This window comes from Phoenix dactylifera, chromosome 10, assembly GCF_051530095.1.
Source record: "Phoenix dactylifera cultivar Ajwa chromosome 10, Ajwa_hap1_PhDact_Kaust_v1.1, whole genome shotgun sequence".
Classification (NCBI taxonomy): domain Eukaryota; kingdom Viridiplantae; phylum Streptophyta; class Magnoliopsida; order Arecales; family Arecaceae; genus Phoenix; species Phoenix dactylifera.
Window position 1 is genome coordinate 22481883 of NC_143199.1, and position 17511 is coordinate 22499393.

The window sequence follows — 17511 nt, forward strand, 5'->3', positions numbered from 1 at the left end:
GCCAACTGGTGTGAGAATTGTCGACTAATTGCTCGCTACATGGAGGAATCATCACAGGAGTAAAAGTGCACAATATATACATTATCATTTCTCTTTCAAAAAAAAAAAAAGAGAGAAGAAAAAAAAAGAAAAAAAAATGTATATTGACCATAAAAAAGACAATAGTGTGAAAGCCATCGTTGTAAAAATTCGAGTAAGCTGGAATATTACAGATAAAGCCCATGAGGTATTAAAGTAAACATCCACAGCTCTCGAAATTCTGCAGAAAAGATGATTTTGAATCAGCAAATAGGTCTTGTCTGACCAATTCTTGGAAACTACTAATATTAGCGTTATTTTGGAGATCCAAAATCTTAGCTTGTGCATGGTCCAAACTTCACTGAGCACTCAAGTATAAATAAGTCTTACAACTTTCTAACGGAAAACTTAATAACTTCAACTTAAAGTGCATACTAACCTAGAAATTGGGCTACTTAGTAATTAAAACCTTGTGTGCTTTTGAAATTCTTATCAGTTATGTACTTGAAATAAGACTTTCATTTCACAAACCAAATTTTATTTTGGGATTGAAGTATGTGGGTAACTTCACTGCAAACCCTCACGAGACAACACTCGTCCACTAGGGTAACCTAGGGGTTTAACGGCTTGTTGCACATGCTAAGTGCAATCGTAATGCTCTACGAAAGTGAGTATTTATCTTAGGATATTTATATAATAAATAACACTTTTGCTCTCTCATTTTATCATTTTCGCGCTGAATTGCTAGAGACTAGCAATAAGCTAGTTGGGGGGGGTGATGAGAGCACAAAAGTGCAATCGTCATACCATCTTAATTAGTATTATAGCTAATCATTAATAATAAAATTAACTAATTAATATAGTATTTGTGCTTCAGTACGAGTAATCCAAGAAACTAATTAACATTGGGTTTGAGCCTAATGCCCGGCAGCCCGAGCTCAAGTCAAGCCAGCATCTCCACGTGATGGAGCTCAGCCCCACGATGCAACTGGACCTCTTCCGTCACCAACGGTTTTCAGCCTTCAATCCCAACGTGCTCCCAGAATTTTCCAGCGTCCGAGCCGCATCAAAATCCTAGCTTCCTTCCCCATCGCGTGAGCCTAAGCATTCAAGTCCAGCCGGTCCATGCGATCACGGGAGACCGTAGCCCATTCCAAGCTTCACGCGATGAATCCATCAATAGCGCGCCAGCAACACCCACGTCCGCACATCTACCTCCCGTCGATCCCGCTGCGGCCAGCCGTGAAGCATTCTGGATTCCATCTGCAACCCAGCCGCTCGTGAAGCCCGTGATCAGCGTCTCCTCCGTGATCCAAGCTCCCAGAAGCTTCACAGCATCCAGCGCCTCCTTCCTTCCGCATCAGCCCGCCATCTTCGAGCATTCACTGGCTCCCTCTGTTGGCAAGCCATTGACCGGATCCGCCTCCCAAATCACCGGAAGAAGGAAATAGGAAGCAAATCCCATCGATCCCGCTTCCAATCAAAGAAGGGAAGATCAGCGACTCCCCTCACGAATCCGTGATCTTCTCCTCCGCATCCAAGCATCCGTGCCAGCAGCACCCTCGGATCAGCCCCTCCTCCCAGCGCCCGGATCCATCTCCTTCCTCTACACCATCAAAATCCCAGCATCACGCAGCCATCTCCCTCTTCCGCAATCACCGGCGATCCCGTATCCCCAGCCGATCCCACTGATCCCGCCTCTTCCACATCTCCAAGCCTATAAGAAGAGGGGAGAGGCCATCGGCTAGGGGGAGTGCTCGATTGGGGGTTGAGGCCGAGAGTCGGAGGAGAAGGAGAGCTCGGTTGGAGGTGGAGGCCAAGAGAGGAGTCGGCTGGGTGTTGAGAAGAAGAAACAGAGCAAGTGCTCTGTTCTTGGGAAGAAGAAGAACATAAAAAAATTATTTTATGTTGGAAGTCCACCGTGGGAGTGGGAGAGAAAGAGAAGTGATTTTTTTTTCTTTGTTTTCTTTTCTTTATTTTATTTGCAAAATAGGGGAGTATTAGGCCTCTAATCTCCACTTTTATTTGTAATCAGTTTTCTTTTTATGAAATCCATCAATTTTCTTTTATGCAATCTATGTTCTAAGTTTCAGTTTAATTCCCGCAATTTATTTTATTTGTACTGAAAATCTTATTTAAATATTTTTCTTTGCTGCTTAACCGCTACTCTGCATTACATTCTCAATTACAAAGTTTTCTTTCTTTTTTTTGTTTATTTTTCGAATAGAAAATATATTCTCTAATAGACTAGAGAATCATTCCACATCCCCGAAGTAATGTTTTTCTTTTATTATTCAAAAATCGATTTCAAAACCGAGTGAACGTTCTAATTTTTATGCAACTCCAATCGCCTCCCTGTGGATCGATCTCTTACAACCGCTATTTTTCGAGTAGGAAAGGTAAGAGTAAAATTAAATTTAAACTTTGTTTGTCGGTTCTAACAACGATCTGTTTAGCATATTTTTAGTTAGACAGGAAAGGACGAACAAAGGTCTCATCAAAGTCTATACCTTCTTCTTAATTATAGCCATTTGCTACTAGTCTAGTATTGTTCCTAATCACAACTCCATTTTCATCAAGCTTATTTTTGTACATCCATTTAGTTCCAATTATTGAGTATTCAGAGGATCTTTCAACTAAGTTTCATACATTGTTTCTTGTCAATTGGTTAAGTTTCTCTTGCATAGCATTTATCCAATTTACATCATTTTCAGCTTCTTCAATATTTTTAGGTTCTAAATATGATACAAATGCAAAATGATTATTTAAGTTTCTAAGAGAAGCTTTAGTTCTAACAGGTTGAGATGGATTATCTAAGATTAACTCTTTAGAGTGACCGTATGCATACCTCCAAACCCTTGTAAGCTCATAATCAGTAACTACCTCTTAGCTTGTTGAAGTCTCTTCAATTTGCTTCGGTTCGTCCTCTTGCAAGGTCATATCATCCATCTTTTTTTCAGGTATCCCTGCATCATCATCAAAAGCTACTTTCTTGCTAGAGGAAGCATCATTAGTCTCATCAAAAATAACATGAATAGATTCTTCAACAACAAGAGTTCTTTTGTTGAAGACTCTATATGCTCTACTTGATGTAGAGTATCCCAAAAAGATACCTTCATCAGATTTGGAACCAAATTTACCTAAGTTATCTTTACCAAAAACATGAAAGTAGTTTACTTTGGATTTTCTATCTCTCCAATATTCATAAGTTGTTTTCTTTATAATTGATCTCAACAAAACTCTATTTATAATATAACATGATGTGTTAATAGTGTTGCCCAAGAAGACAACCCAAGAGGGGGGTGAATTGGGTTTGGATTAAATCTCGACCAATTAAAAACTATGATTAGTAATTAACTAAATCTATTGCAAGCAAACTAGTTAAGTTACTAGATGAAGTGAACGAAGAGAGATAGAGAGAGAGAGAGAGGACAGCAGCCAATACAAATACAAACCAATTTATAGTGGTTCGGAGCTAACCCTTGCTCCTACGTCCACTCTCCAAGCTTCACTTGGGAGTTCACTATAATTCCTTGAATTACAGCCGGTTGTTTTACAAGTTCACAACCCAACTTGTTGTTTTCGCGAGATCACAACGAACTCGGTCGGTTTTCACAGGCTCACCGACTAGAACTACCCGATTGTTTTTCCGGGATCACAATCGAACCCTTACACCGTTGGTTTTAACCTTGGCTCACCAACAAATCTTACAATCCTTGATTCAATCCCCTGATTGAATCAAGTAAGAAAATAGTTTGGGAAAAGTTACAAGAAAAGCTTCTTAATAAGCAAATATTAACCAATATGAATAGAGTAGAGTTAGAAGCCCTCAAACAGATTTTGGAAGAGGAAGAAGGGGCTTCTCGAACTCTGAGTCTCCTCTTTGAGTGAACTGAAGATCTGATGTCAGAAGAAGAGCCTTGAATGCGAAGGGAAGACTTCTAGGAATGTATTGAATGTGTTTCTTCCTTCTTTTGCTTGTCTTTTCTCTCAATAGACTTTTGGTAGATGGAAAACACTTAATGCACAAATGGAGTGATTCTTTTGGTGTCTACTACTGTTCACTCTGGCTATTTAAGCAGTCCCCTTTGAAAACTAGCCGTTAGACACTAATTTGTGGCCGTTCTGCACAGTCTACAACTTCTGACAATGTATCCGTTGGGATCGGAGTCGACTCGCTCGATCTGGAGTCGACTTGGCTGTTGCTGGAGTCGACTCTTGCTTTACTGGAGACGACTCGTCCACTGTTCGGGATTTGAATTAAAGTGCTGTCCCGTTCTGGAGTCGACTCGGCCAAACCTGGAGTCGACTCGCCAATATCCGGAGATGACTCGGCACTTTTGGAGACGGCTCGTTCTCAGGGTTCCAGAGATCTATATTTCTACATTTCTTTCTCGAGTCGACTCGGATCATCTTGGAGTCGACTCGGCTTTCAGAGCCCAAAAAATCGATCCTCTGTCTTTGAAGTTGAACTGCCTTGGAGTCGACTCGGATTATCTTGGAGTCGACTCGAATTATCTTGGAGTCGACTCGGCTCTCAGAGTCCACAAACTGATCCTCTGTCTTTCGAGTTGCACTGCCTCGAAGTCGACTCGTACTTTGTTGGGGTCGACTCGACTGACTTGGGGTCGACTCTCGTATTCTCGGATTCGACTCGGTCACAGAGTCACTTTGTTTGGTTTTCTGCCTTTCAGTCTGCTTTCCTCTGAGAGTCGACACTTGCATGTTTAGGAGTCGACTCGCCAAACTTCGGAGTCGACTCATAACCTTCTGGAGTCGACTCGGTAATAGGGTCCAAAAACCATCGTTCTGTCTTTCTGTCTGTTACCCGTTGGAGTCGACTCGAAACTGTCGGGAGTTGACTCGGCAAGCATCGGAGTCGACTCGAAATCGTCGGAGTCGACTCGGTGACAGGATCTGAAATTCATCTTTCTGTCCTTCTGTCTGTTCTCAGTCGGAGTCGACTCGTAGTGAACCGGAGTCGACTCGAGCTTGCCAGAACCTCTGAAATACTTGGAGTCGACTCACAAGCTTCCGGAGTCGACTCGAGCTTCAGACTTTGGCTTAATTGTGTTCAACACTTAGTCAATTAATCTTGAACAAAAGCTCGATGCTCTTAAAGATAAATTCACATATATTTGCCTAAAACACTAGATTGAATTCATTAGTACAACATGAAATATACTCAAATGCTTTGAGCTCATCAAAATCAAATGGGGTATAACCAATCACTCCACAATCTCCCCCTTTTTGATGATGACAAAACATTGAGTATTTGTAAAGTAAATTGCTCAACCAAAAGGAGATTTATAATAAAGTTTTGAAATGAATTCAAATGTCTAGTCATTTAATTTATCCAAAATTGAAAGGTATGAAACAGTAAATCCTGAAGTTAAAGCTCCCCCTTTCATTTGGAATTATATTAGCCTTCATATCATGCAATCAATTGTTTGGCTTATATGTGTTTAATGAATTTGCTTTCTTAAGATTTCAGATTCTCCCCCTCAACATATGCATTCAATTTTGTTTGGGTTCTCTGAATTTTCTTTTAATGTCTTGAAGCTTTTGATCTTAAATTCTTACTTTCAGAGAGAAGATCTGACAATTTGTTCTTGAGTATGATTCAACTAATCTCCGAATATTCCTTAAATAGATTCTGGAGATCACTTCTTGAGGAGCCCCAACAGAGAGATAATGAGCCTCGAGGTATCGAATCCACTAAGAACAAATTACTTTTTGCTTTAAGGTTGTTCTTTTTAGTGATTCCCTTTACATTTCAATTCATATTTTCTCCCCCTTTTTGTCATCATAGCAAAAAGGCACAAAACACAGAAAAGAACTCAAATTGCACAGTTTTGAAAGGAAATTTCTACTCATTGTATTAAAGTTAGATTTGAGTACAAGTGTGATTACATAATAGAAAAAGTCCTCAATGGACTGTACATCATAAAATCAGATAAAAATACACTAGGTTTTCTTTGTAGTGGAGGATGTGGCTCCCATACTCAGTCTAGTGTGTTTCATGACCATGCTTAGCCCCTCAGAGACGTTCCCTAGTTGTGCGATGATTTCCGAGGTGGCCCTAGACTGTATCGAAGTGAACTGGGTCAGACTTTCTTGGAGGGTGTCAAGTTTGGAGATCAAGTCATGTGCTAGCCTTTCTGCACCCTGACTTTGGCTACCAAGTTCATTTCTGATGCTATCTCGCATTTTCCTCGTGTCATCCTTTACGTCGCTCATATTCCAATATTGAGCTTGGACAAGGCTCCTGATGTTGTAGATTTCTTCCTTTAGGTCTGCAACCATCTTGGATACGGCTGCTAAGGAGGGAACGATGTCAGTGGAAGGAGTAGTCAGGGGACCTCGGAGCTCTCTCAACAAGTCATTTCTCAGCTCCCTCATAATCTCCTGTCTCATCTCCCGGAGCTGCTCAGAGCTGATCCGGACTTCCAGGGGCTGCTGAGGTGGTGGTGCAGTAGAGGGTCCGGCTGAAGTGGATGGGAATGAAGGACCATAAGTGGAAGAAAAAGTGGGAGAAGCTATGTCATGATCCTGGTCATGATCAGGACTGGGTGAGTGATGAGTGGTAGGGTCAGATGGTGTGGATGTGGATGGTCTCCTAACCCAGACTCCCTCGACTCTATGGAAACCCATACGATAGAGAGTCCCCTCACCCATGCGATCTGTATGACGCAGTGAGCGAGAGGGTTCTCCCTCAGGGATAGGGACCTCTAACTTCCTAAAGATAAGTGTGAATAGCATGCCATATGGGAGACTCAACCTAGGTTTATCTAGGGGTTCATAGATATACTTGTAGATGAGTTTAGGAAAGTTGATAGGAGTGTCTTGGAGTATGTGGAACATCAATGCTAGGTCTCTCTCAGAGATAAAGTCAAATCTACCAGTTTTGGAAAAGAGAGTCCTAGAAATGATACTTAGGAGGAGCCGCATTTCAGCTAAAAGCTGATTTGCAAACACCTCCTCTATAAGGGAATGAGGGGGACTCTCTAAGACGGCCGTAAGGGCCTCAGTCCTATCATGGGGATGAGTGGTAAAGATCCCCTCTCAGGAGAGATGAAGGACTCGAGCAATGAAGTCCTCCGAGATAAATACAGGGACACCCGCTACGGTTCCCTGGATACCACCACTACCTCGGGCTACTGTCTCATAAAATTTCCTAACTAACCCTGGGTAAGTAGGGAGGTCTAAAGAGCAGAACAACTCTAACCCTTGAGCCCTAAGATGATGCCCTAGGATGAACCCTTTCCGGGAGAGGAAGTCAAAGTTGACTTTCCTCCCGGTAGAGACTGCCCTCCCGGCGCACGGACGCGAGGGAACCGGCCTAGGCGGGGAAGGAACCGGAGGTGGTGGCCTCATGGGTTCGTTTCGTGCCTTGGACCGTCGCTCGACGCCACTTGCGGAGAGAGGTCTCTTCCGACTCGGGACAACGACTTTCCTAGGCATTTTAACCTACAAACCGAGGGATGGACAAGAGAAATGGAAGAAAACTCGAGGGAGAGGACCTAGAACGGGTCGGAGACGAGGTCGGAGACGACTTTAGGGTTTTGGAACAGTGGCGGCCGAGAATAGAAGTGAGGAGTAAACGTTTCGATTAGGGTTAAAAATCGGATTCCCGACCTCGAGTCGACTCCGGTAAGTTGCGAGTCGACTCGACTTCGAGTCGACTCCTAAATATGCGCGAGTCGACTCACCCACGAGCCGACTCTAAACTCTATTCGAGTCGACTCGAAATCTGGCACATAACCAACAAACTTATTATTACCGTGCCAAAGGAGAGAGCTATGGACATATCTAATTTTTAAGAACTGATTTGATGACCATAGATAAGAAATCCTATGTCTAACATAAGCTAATTATCAAAATCAATCAATTAGAGGGGAGCATCATAAGAATGGATCAATCACTCCTAACCCTCTTCTAAGAATACAAAATCGATCTTCATATAAGGGTTTAGTGAAGATATCAGCAAGTTGATCATCAGTGCAAACAAATTCAAGCACTACATCACCATTTAACACATGATCTCTTATGAAGTGATGTCTTATCTCAATATGTTTAGTTCTTGAGTGTTGAATTGGATTTTTAGTTAGATTTATGGCACTTGTATTACACAATTTATGGAAATCTTATCTTGTTTAATGCCATAATCTTCAAGTTGCTGCTTGATCCATAAAATTTGAGCACAACAACATCCGGCAGCAACATATTCGGCTTCAGCCGTAGATAGTGCAACCGAGTTTTGTTTCTTGCTAAACCACGAAATTAAGTTTTCTCCTAAAAATTGACAAGATCCGCTAGTGCTTTTTTATCAAGTTTACAACCAACGAAGTCTGAATCAGTGTACCCTATTAAATTTATGCTTGATTCTTTAGAGTACCATAGACCTATATTTTTTGTTCCTATGAGATATTTAAAAATTCTCTTAACTGCAATTAGGTGTGATTCTTTAGGATTAGATTGATATCTAGCACACATGCATACACTAGACATAATATCAGGTCTACTTGCTGTAAGATATAGTAAAGATCCTATCATACCTCTATACAGCTTTTGATCAACTGATTTACCTGATTCATCTTTGTCTAGTTTGTATGATGAGCTCATGGGGGTAGCAATTGCCTTATTTCCATCCATATCAAATTTCTTTAGCATTTTCTTGATGTATTTAGCTTGATTGATGAAAATCCCTTCCTTGGATTATTTGATTTGAAGTCCGAGGAAGTAGTTCAATTCTTCCATCATGCTCATCTCAAATTCACTCTGCATTAACTCAGCAAACTCTTCAGAAAGGTGATTATTAGTAGCACCGAAAATAATATCATCTACATAAATCTGCACTACCAACATATTTTTGTTTTTCTTTTTCAAAAACAGAGTTGTATCAACATTTTCTTTAGAAAATTCATGGTCTAATAGAAATTTGCTAAGTCTTTCATACCATGCTCTAGGGGCTTGTTTTAGACCATAAAGTGCTTTGTTTAGTCTATAAACATGATTGGGGTATTGATGATTCTCAAAATCAGGAGGTTGTTCTACATAAACTTCCTCATTAATATACCCATTCAAGAAGGCACTTTTTACATCCATTTGGAATAATTTAAATTCTTTATTGCATGCAAATGCTAGTAACAATCTAATTGCCTCAAGTCTAGCTACAGGAGCAAAAGTCTCATCAAAATCTATACCTTCTTCTTGATTATATCCCTTTGCTACTAGTCTAGCCTTGTTCCTAATCACAATTTCATTTTTATCAAGTTTATTTTTGTATATCCATTTAGTTCCTATTATTGAGTATTCAGTGGGTCTTTCAACTAAGTTCCATACTTTATTTCTTGTAAATTGGTTAAGTTCCTCTTGCATAGCATTTATCCAATTTACATCACTCTCAGCTTCTTCTATATTTTAGGTTCTAAATGTGAAACAAATGCAAGATGATTATTTAAGTTCCTAAGAGAGGCTCTAGTTCTAACAGGTTGAGATGGATCATCTAAGATTAATTCTTTAGGATGACCATGAGCATACCTCCAAGCCTTAGTAAGCCCATGTTCAACAATTGCCTCTTGGTTTGTTGATGTATCTCCAATCTGTTTCGGTTCATTTTCTTGTAATGTCATGTCATTCATCTTTTCCTCAAGTATCCCTGCATCATCATCAAAAGCTACTCTCTTGCTAGAAGAGACATCATTAGTATCATCAAAAACAACATGTATAGACTCTTCCATAACAAGGGTTCTTTTGTTGAAGACTCTATATGTTTTACTTGATGTAGAATATCCCAAAAAGATACCTTCATCAGATTTGGAATCAAATTTGCCTAAGTTATCTTTGCCATTATTATGAATGAAACACCTACACCCAAAAACATGAAAATAGTTTACTTTGGGCTTTCTATCTCTCCAAAGTTCATAAGGTGTTTTCTTTATAATTGGTCTCAATAAAACTCTATTTAATATATGACATGATGTGTTAATGGCTTCTCTCCAAAAATACTTAGAGAGGTTACTTTCACACAACATGGTTCTAGCTATTTTCTCTAGGGTTCTATTCTTTCTTTCCACAACTTCATTTTGTTGTGGTGTCCTAGGTGTAGAGAAATTATAAGTTATTCCCTTTTTACTACAGAATTCATCAAATCGATGATTTTCAAATTCTGTTCCATGATCACTCCTAATAGCTATAACTGAAGTATTTCTTGAGCTGGTTACTTCCTTATGAAATTTCTTAAATACAGAAAATGCTTCATCTTTATGAGCTAAAAATATGACCCATGTGTATCTAGAAAAATCATCTACAATAACAAGACCATACTTGTTTCCACCAAGGCTTGTGGTTCTAGTTGGTCCAAAAAGATCCATGTGAAGTAGTTCGAGGGGTCTTGCAGTAGAGACACAATTTATGGATTTAAAGGAACTTCTAGATTGTTTGCCATATTGACATGCTTCACAAATTTTATTTTTCTCAAATTTTAGCTTTGGCAAACCAATCACGGAATCTCTTTTAACTAATTTAGATATTGTATCCATACTTGCATGACCTAATTTACGGTGCCATAACCAACTTGCATCACTAACCTTAGTATCATTGGCTACTAAGCAAGGACTATTTTTAGCAAGATCTTCAAGATCTACTACATAGACGTTATCACGTCTAATTCCTTTAAATACTAAGGCATTGTCAACTGAGTTGGTTATGATGCGTAAAGATGGCTTAAACAAAACATCAAAACTTCTATCACATAATTGACTAACGCTAAGTAAGTTATGCTTAAGACCATCAACAAATCGTACATTATCAACGAAGGTTGAAGAGATGATTTGTACTTTACCTATACCAACGATGTGACCTTGGTTATTATCTCCAAAAGTCACAGCACCTCCTTTTTTAGGCTCTAGGATGAAGAATTGCTCCTTGTCACCCGTCATGTGTCTTGAGCAGCCACTATCCAAGTACCAACAGTTTTTGTCGACCTTGGCTGTAAGACACTCCTACACAAGGAAATCATACAATTTTAGGTATCCAAGTTTTCTTGGGTCCTTCAAGGTTAGTAATGTCGGTTCCTTTTGGAACCCAAATCTTTTTAATCTTTTTTTTAATTTCAGGGCTTTTGTGGTTACATACATTGGCTATATGTCCTACTTTACCACAACGAAAACAAGTTGCATTTCTGGTTTTACTTTCTCCGGCTTTTACAAAGAAGTTTTTAAGAAATTTTTGTTTGTTGTTAGGCTTATACCCTAAGCTGGCTTTACTAAATACAGCTCTTTGACTATTAAGTATCATATCTAGTTTTTCAGAACTAAAGGTAAACTTCTCAACTATAGATTTATACTTTTCAAGTTCTTTTGTTAAGTTTAGTTTTTCTGTTTTTAGTAACTTTAGATCTTTTGTAAAGTTATCTTTTAGAGTTTGATTACTGTTTTCAAGTTCTGAAACTTCCTTAGTTAGTCTTTCGTTATCTTTATTTAAGGTATTAGTTTTTTGAGTTAGCATTTGGTTGCTTGTTTTCAGTTTTAAGTTTTCTTTGATGATAGAATCCTTGTCCTTAATTAATTTATCGTACTCATGAGTGTGAGATAGATTAGTTAGTTTTAATTATTTATTTTTAATATTTATTGTCTTATATTCATCCATTAGTTCATTAAAGGCATCATATAATTTATCAAAGGTAAAATCTAAATGTGTTTCAGATATTACCTCATTATCATTTGCCATGAAGCAAAAATTTGCTTTTTCCTCTTGTTCCTCATCCGATGATGATGAAGATTGATCGGAGTCTGTCAAGGTGGAGACAAGAGCTTTCTTCTTCTTGTATTTGCTGCCCTTCTTCAGCAAGGGACAGTCGATTCTGAAATGTTCTTGCTTCTTGCATTCATAGCACCCGATTCCCTCACTTTCCCTTTTCTTACCTTTGTCCTTGTTGTAGAAACTTGAGGAACCTCTCTTCTGATGAAAGGACTTCTTTCGGTTGATGAATCTTCTGAACTTTCATACAAGAAGTGCCTCATCTTCATCTCCTTCATTGTCTTCTTCTTCACTGCTGCTACTGCAAGAGGGATTCTTGTTAGAAGAAGTAGACTTAAGGGCAATTACCTTTTTCTTGTGGGAGGACTCTTCTTCACTGTGTTGTTTCATTGTGAGCTCATGTGTCATCAAAGATCCAAGGAGCTCTTCGAGTGCCAGCTTGTTCAAGTCTTTGGCGTCTTGGATCGCCGTTACCTTGGCTTCCCATGACCTTGGTAAAAATCGAAGAACTTTCTTGACAAGGTCACTGTTAGTATAACTTTTGCCAAGATTTTTTAGGCCATTGACAATATCAGTAAATCTAGTAAACATGCAAGTGATAGTTTCATTAGATTCCATTTTGAATAGTTCATACTTATGAACTAGCATGTTTATTTTGGATTCCTTGACTTGATTCGTGCCCTAGTGGGTCACTTCAAGTCTATCCCATATCTCTTTTGCAGAATTGCAAGTAGAGATTCTATTGAATTCATTAGGGTCTAAGGCACAAAATAGCACATTCATTGCTTTGGCATTTAGTTGTGCCTTCCTTCTATCACTATCATCCAATCTTTTTCAAGCTTGGGTATAGAAATGTTAACTACACAGATAGAAGGAATATATGGTCCATTAAGTATGATACTCCAAACATCATAGTCTTGGGCTTGGATAAATATCCTCATTCTAGCCTTCCAATATGTGTAGTTAGTTCCATTGAAGAATGGAGGCCTATTGGTGGATTGCCCCTCACTAAGAGAAGATCCAAAGGGGATTGTCATTTTGATCTTTTGCTCTTTTAATATAAGAACTCCGGCTCTGATACCACTTGTTGCCCAAAAAGACAATCCAAGAGGGAGGGTGAATTGGGTTTGGATTAAATCTCGACCAATTAAAAACTATGATTAGTAATTAACTAAATCTATTGCAAGCAAACTAGTTAAGTTACTAGATGAAGTGAATGAAGAGAGATAGAGAGAGAGAGGACAGCAGCCAATACAAACACAAACCAATTTATAGTGGTTCGAAGCTAACCCTTGCTCCTACGTCCACTCCCCAAGTTTCACTTGGGAGTTCACTATAATCCCTTGGATTACAGCCGGTTGTTTTACAAGGTCACAACCCAACTTGTTGTTTTCGCGAGATCACAACGAACTCAGTTGGTTTTCACAGGCTCACCGACTAGAACCACCCGATTGTTTTTCCGGAATCACAATCGAACCCTTACACCGTTGGTTTTAACCTTGGCTCACCAACAAACCTTAGAACCCTTGATTCAATTCCCTGACAGAATCAAGTAAGAAAATAGTTTGGGAAAAGTTACAAGGAAAGCTTCTTAATAAGCAAATATTAACCAATATGAATAGAGTAGAGTTAGAAGCCCTCAAACAGATTTTGGAAGAGGAAGAAGGGGCTTCTCGAACTCTGAGTCTCCTCTTTGAGTGCACTGAAGATCTGATATCAGAGGAAGAGCCTTGAATGCGAAGGGAAGATTTCTAGGAATGTATTGAATGCGTTTCTTCCTTCTTTTGCTTGTCTTTTCTCTCCATAGACTCTTGGTAGATGGAAAACACTTAATGCACAAATGGAATGACTCTCTTGGTGTCTACTACTGTTCACTCTGGCTATTTAAGCAATCCCCTTTGAAAACTAACCGTTAGACACTAATTTGTGGCCGTTCTGCACAGTCTGCAACTTCTGACAATGTATCCGTTGGGGTCGGAGTCGACTCGCTCGATCTGGAGTCGACTCGGCTATTGCTGGAGTCGACTCTTGCTTTACTGGAGACGACTCGTCCACTGTTCGGGATTTGAATTAAAGTGCTGTCCCATTCTGGAGTCGACTCGGACAAACCTGGAGTTGACTCGCCAATATCCGGAGATGACTCGACACTTTTGGAGACGGCTCGTTCTCAGGGTTCCAGAGATCTATATTTCTGCATTTTTTTCTCGAGTCGACTCGGATCATCTTGGAGTCGACTCGGCTCTCAGAGCCCGAAAAACCGATCCTCTGTCTTTGGAGTCGACTCGGATTATCTTGGAGTCAACTCGGCTCTCAGAGTCCGCAAACTGATCCTCTGTCTTTCGAGTTGCACTGCCTTGGAGTCGACTCGTACTTTGTTGGGGTCGACTCGACTGACTTGGGGTCGACTCTCGTATTCTCGGAGTCGACTCGGTCACAGAGTCACTTTGTTTGGTTTTCTGCCTTTCAGTCTGCTTTCCTCTAAGAGTCGACTCTTGCATGTTTAGGAGTCGACTCGCCAAACTTCGGAGTCGACTCATAACCTTCTAGAGTCGACTTAGTAACAGGGTCCAAAAACCATCGTTCTGTCTTTCTGTCTGTTACCCTTTAGAGTCGACTCGAAACTGTCGGAAGTCGACTGGGCAAGCATCGGAGTCGATTCGGTGACAGGGTCTGAAATTCATCTTTCTGTCCTTCTGTCTGTTCTCAGTCGGAGTCGACTCGTAGTGAACCGGAGTCGACTCGAGCTTGTGCCAGAACCTCTGAAATACTTAGAGTCGATCACAAGCTTCCGGAGTCGACTCGAGCTTCAGACTTTGGCTTAATTGTGTTCAACACTTAGTCAATTAATCTTGAACAAAAGCTCGATGCTCTTAAAGATAAATTCACATATATTTGCCTGAAACACTAGATTGAATTCATTAGTACAACATGAAATATACTCAAATGCTTTGAGCTCATCAAAATCAAATGGGGTATAACCAATCACTCCACAAATAGCTTCAGCCCAAAAGTACTTTGGGAGATCACTTTCACAAAACATGGTTGTTGCCCAAGGCGACAAGCCAAGAGGGGGGGTGAATTGGTTTTTCTAAATTTTTCAATCCCTTAATTAAATCAATTGATGAGTGAGTGGTTTAGTTAATATTAATTGAGTGCGTGCAGTGAAGTTAGAACAATACACAATACAAACACACAAGAAGTATAGTGGTTCGGTGCTCTCCTAAGCACCTACATCCACTCCCCAAGCGTCTCCTTGGAAATTCACTATAATCCTGCGGATTACAGTTGGATTGTATCCGGGCCCACAATCCAAAAATCTTTACACTTTGGTTTTTCGGAATCACCAAAAACCTATGTTGATTTTGCAGGCTCACCAACAATATACACCATTGGTTTTACGGGCTCACCAACAAACCTTACAAAGTAATTAAGTAGAAAGAGTTTGAAACTCCTATAAGAGCAAATATAACAATTTTACACTAATAGAAGAGATGAAAAAATAGTTATCACTTTGAGGATGCTCTTCTCTTCTTTGCCAAGGTTACTTCACTTCACAATGGTTTGGTGGAGCTGTTGAATGCACACTCAGATTGCTCAACCACCTCCTTTTTGAGACTTAAATGGAGAACCTTGATGAAGGATGCTAGGGCTTGCTTTGACTTGAATGAACTATTGATTTCTTGGCAAAAGATTCTTCCTCTGATGAATAGTGTCACTTTAAATACTTGCCCACCTCTATTGGTCACTTCCTATTGGTTAGATTTGAAAAAATAGCCGTTACTAGCCGTTGGGAGGTCAAAAAGTACTTCTACGAACTAGCCGTTTTGCCCTTGCTCGTGCTGGGGTCGACTCAACTTACTGTTCATTAGACTTGGGGTCGACCCAACTCTCCTTGGGGTCGACTCAAACTTCACTGAGGTCGACCCCTGCTACAGTGGGGTCGGCCTTCTCAGAAACCACAGAATCTTGCATTTTCGGCTGTTTTCACTAGGGTCGACTCAACCTTTCTTGGGGTCGACCCATACTACAGTGGGGTCGACTCAGCACCATGGGGTCGACCCTCTCAGGGATTCCAGAGACATGGTTTTGAGCATATATTCTTGGGGTCAGCTCATGTTGAGTTGGGGTCGGCTCAAATGTTCCTGGGGTCGGCTCCAGCTGGGATCGGCTCAAGAAAACTTGGGGTCGGCCCTCTCAGTAAATTCCAGAGAGTTGATTTCTTGATGCTTCAAACTGGGGTCGGCTCAAGGTTCTTTGGGGTCGGGCCCTCTCCTGGGGTCGGCTCAAAGATATATGGGGTCGGCTCCACTCACTGTTCATCTGTGCCATTTTTGCAGAGGTGTGCCAGATGGTTCCCGGGTATGCCAGGATCGACTCCACTTTCTCTTCAATCCACACTTTTCTGCATCTTAAGGTTAGACTAATTCATATATTCAATGAAACATATCTCACGTAATTTTGAGTGTATGCCACGATAGAGCTACATACTCTTAACAATAAAAATTACTGTTTTGCCTAAGAGTATATTTCATTTGAAACTTTGTTGAATTAAATTTAAGAGTTCTCTATTACTTTTCTACTACAAATTTTATCTTGTTGTTAATCATTGGAAGACATCTCGATCTCATTCTCTTAATGTATCATGAATGTATCGAGAGTGTCGTATTTATTAGTAATGTATCACGTTAAACTATATTATTAATTTGATATTTCCTCAACGGTTGTATTAATCATCGAAATAACACTATCATCCTCAATCTCCCCCTTTTTAATGATTACAAAACATTGAGCACGAGCAAATTGACACTTATATTGAATTTAGGAGTTTTGATTAGAAAGAGCTAAAGTTGCTGAATTTCAGCTTTTCAAATTTGAAAGTGAAAGCTCCCTTCTTTCATCTAAATATTGTCAATTTGAGCTTTTGATTTTCTCCCCCTTTCTTTTGTATTTTATTAAAGATGAAACTTCAAGAATTTGAGATAAAGCAAGAATTTCAAGTTATGTATCGAGGCATGAGGAGTATGTGCCAAATTCAGAAATTTTGATTAAAAATTCAGACTTTCTTGTTTTGAAAATTTTCATTGTTACATATTACTCCCCCTTAAGTGAATATAATCTCTTTCTTTAATTTCCAAACTTATTTCTTCTCCTATATCGCAACTTCTTTCTTTTCTTACTTCTCCTCCTTTTTGTTATCATCAAAAGAATGTATAGCAATTGATAAGTAGAAGCAATAAATGATAAAATCCAAATTTCATTGATCAAAATGAAACATTGTGGTACACTAATGCCAAAAGTACAATGTTCTTCAATTAAGGTGCAAAGTACATAAACAAAGTAAAATGCATATGAGAACTAGATAAATCCTATGCACTAATCCTGATGGACTCCTATAGTGCTATCATCGGGCCTAGAGGAAATCTAAGGGCTGTGATCTAGTCCTCATCCTCCTAGCATAAGTGGCGAGGGGAGGTCTGGCCTGATGGGACTGAGTCTGTCGTGGACCTCTGTGAGCTAGGTGACTCTGTGCCGAAACCTCTGCCTCAGCTGCTCGGGGCACATATGGACCATGAGCCTCTCTCTCTCTAATGTTGTCACCTGGTCTCTGAGACCTCTAATCTCAGCAGTCATACTGTCCATCCTGCTCATCATGCCATCAGAGAGAGTCCTCACCTGAGCTGACAGAAGCTCAGTCATCCTACTCCAAAAAACTCCTATGTACATCCCGTA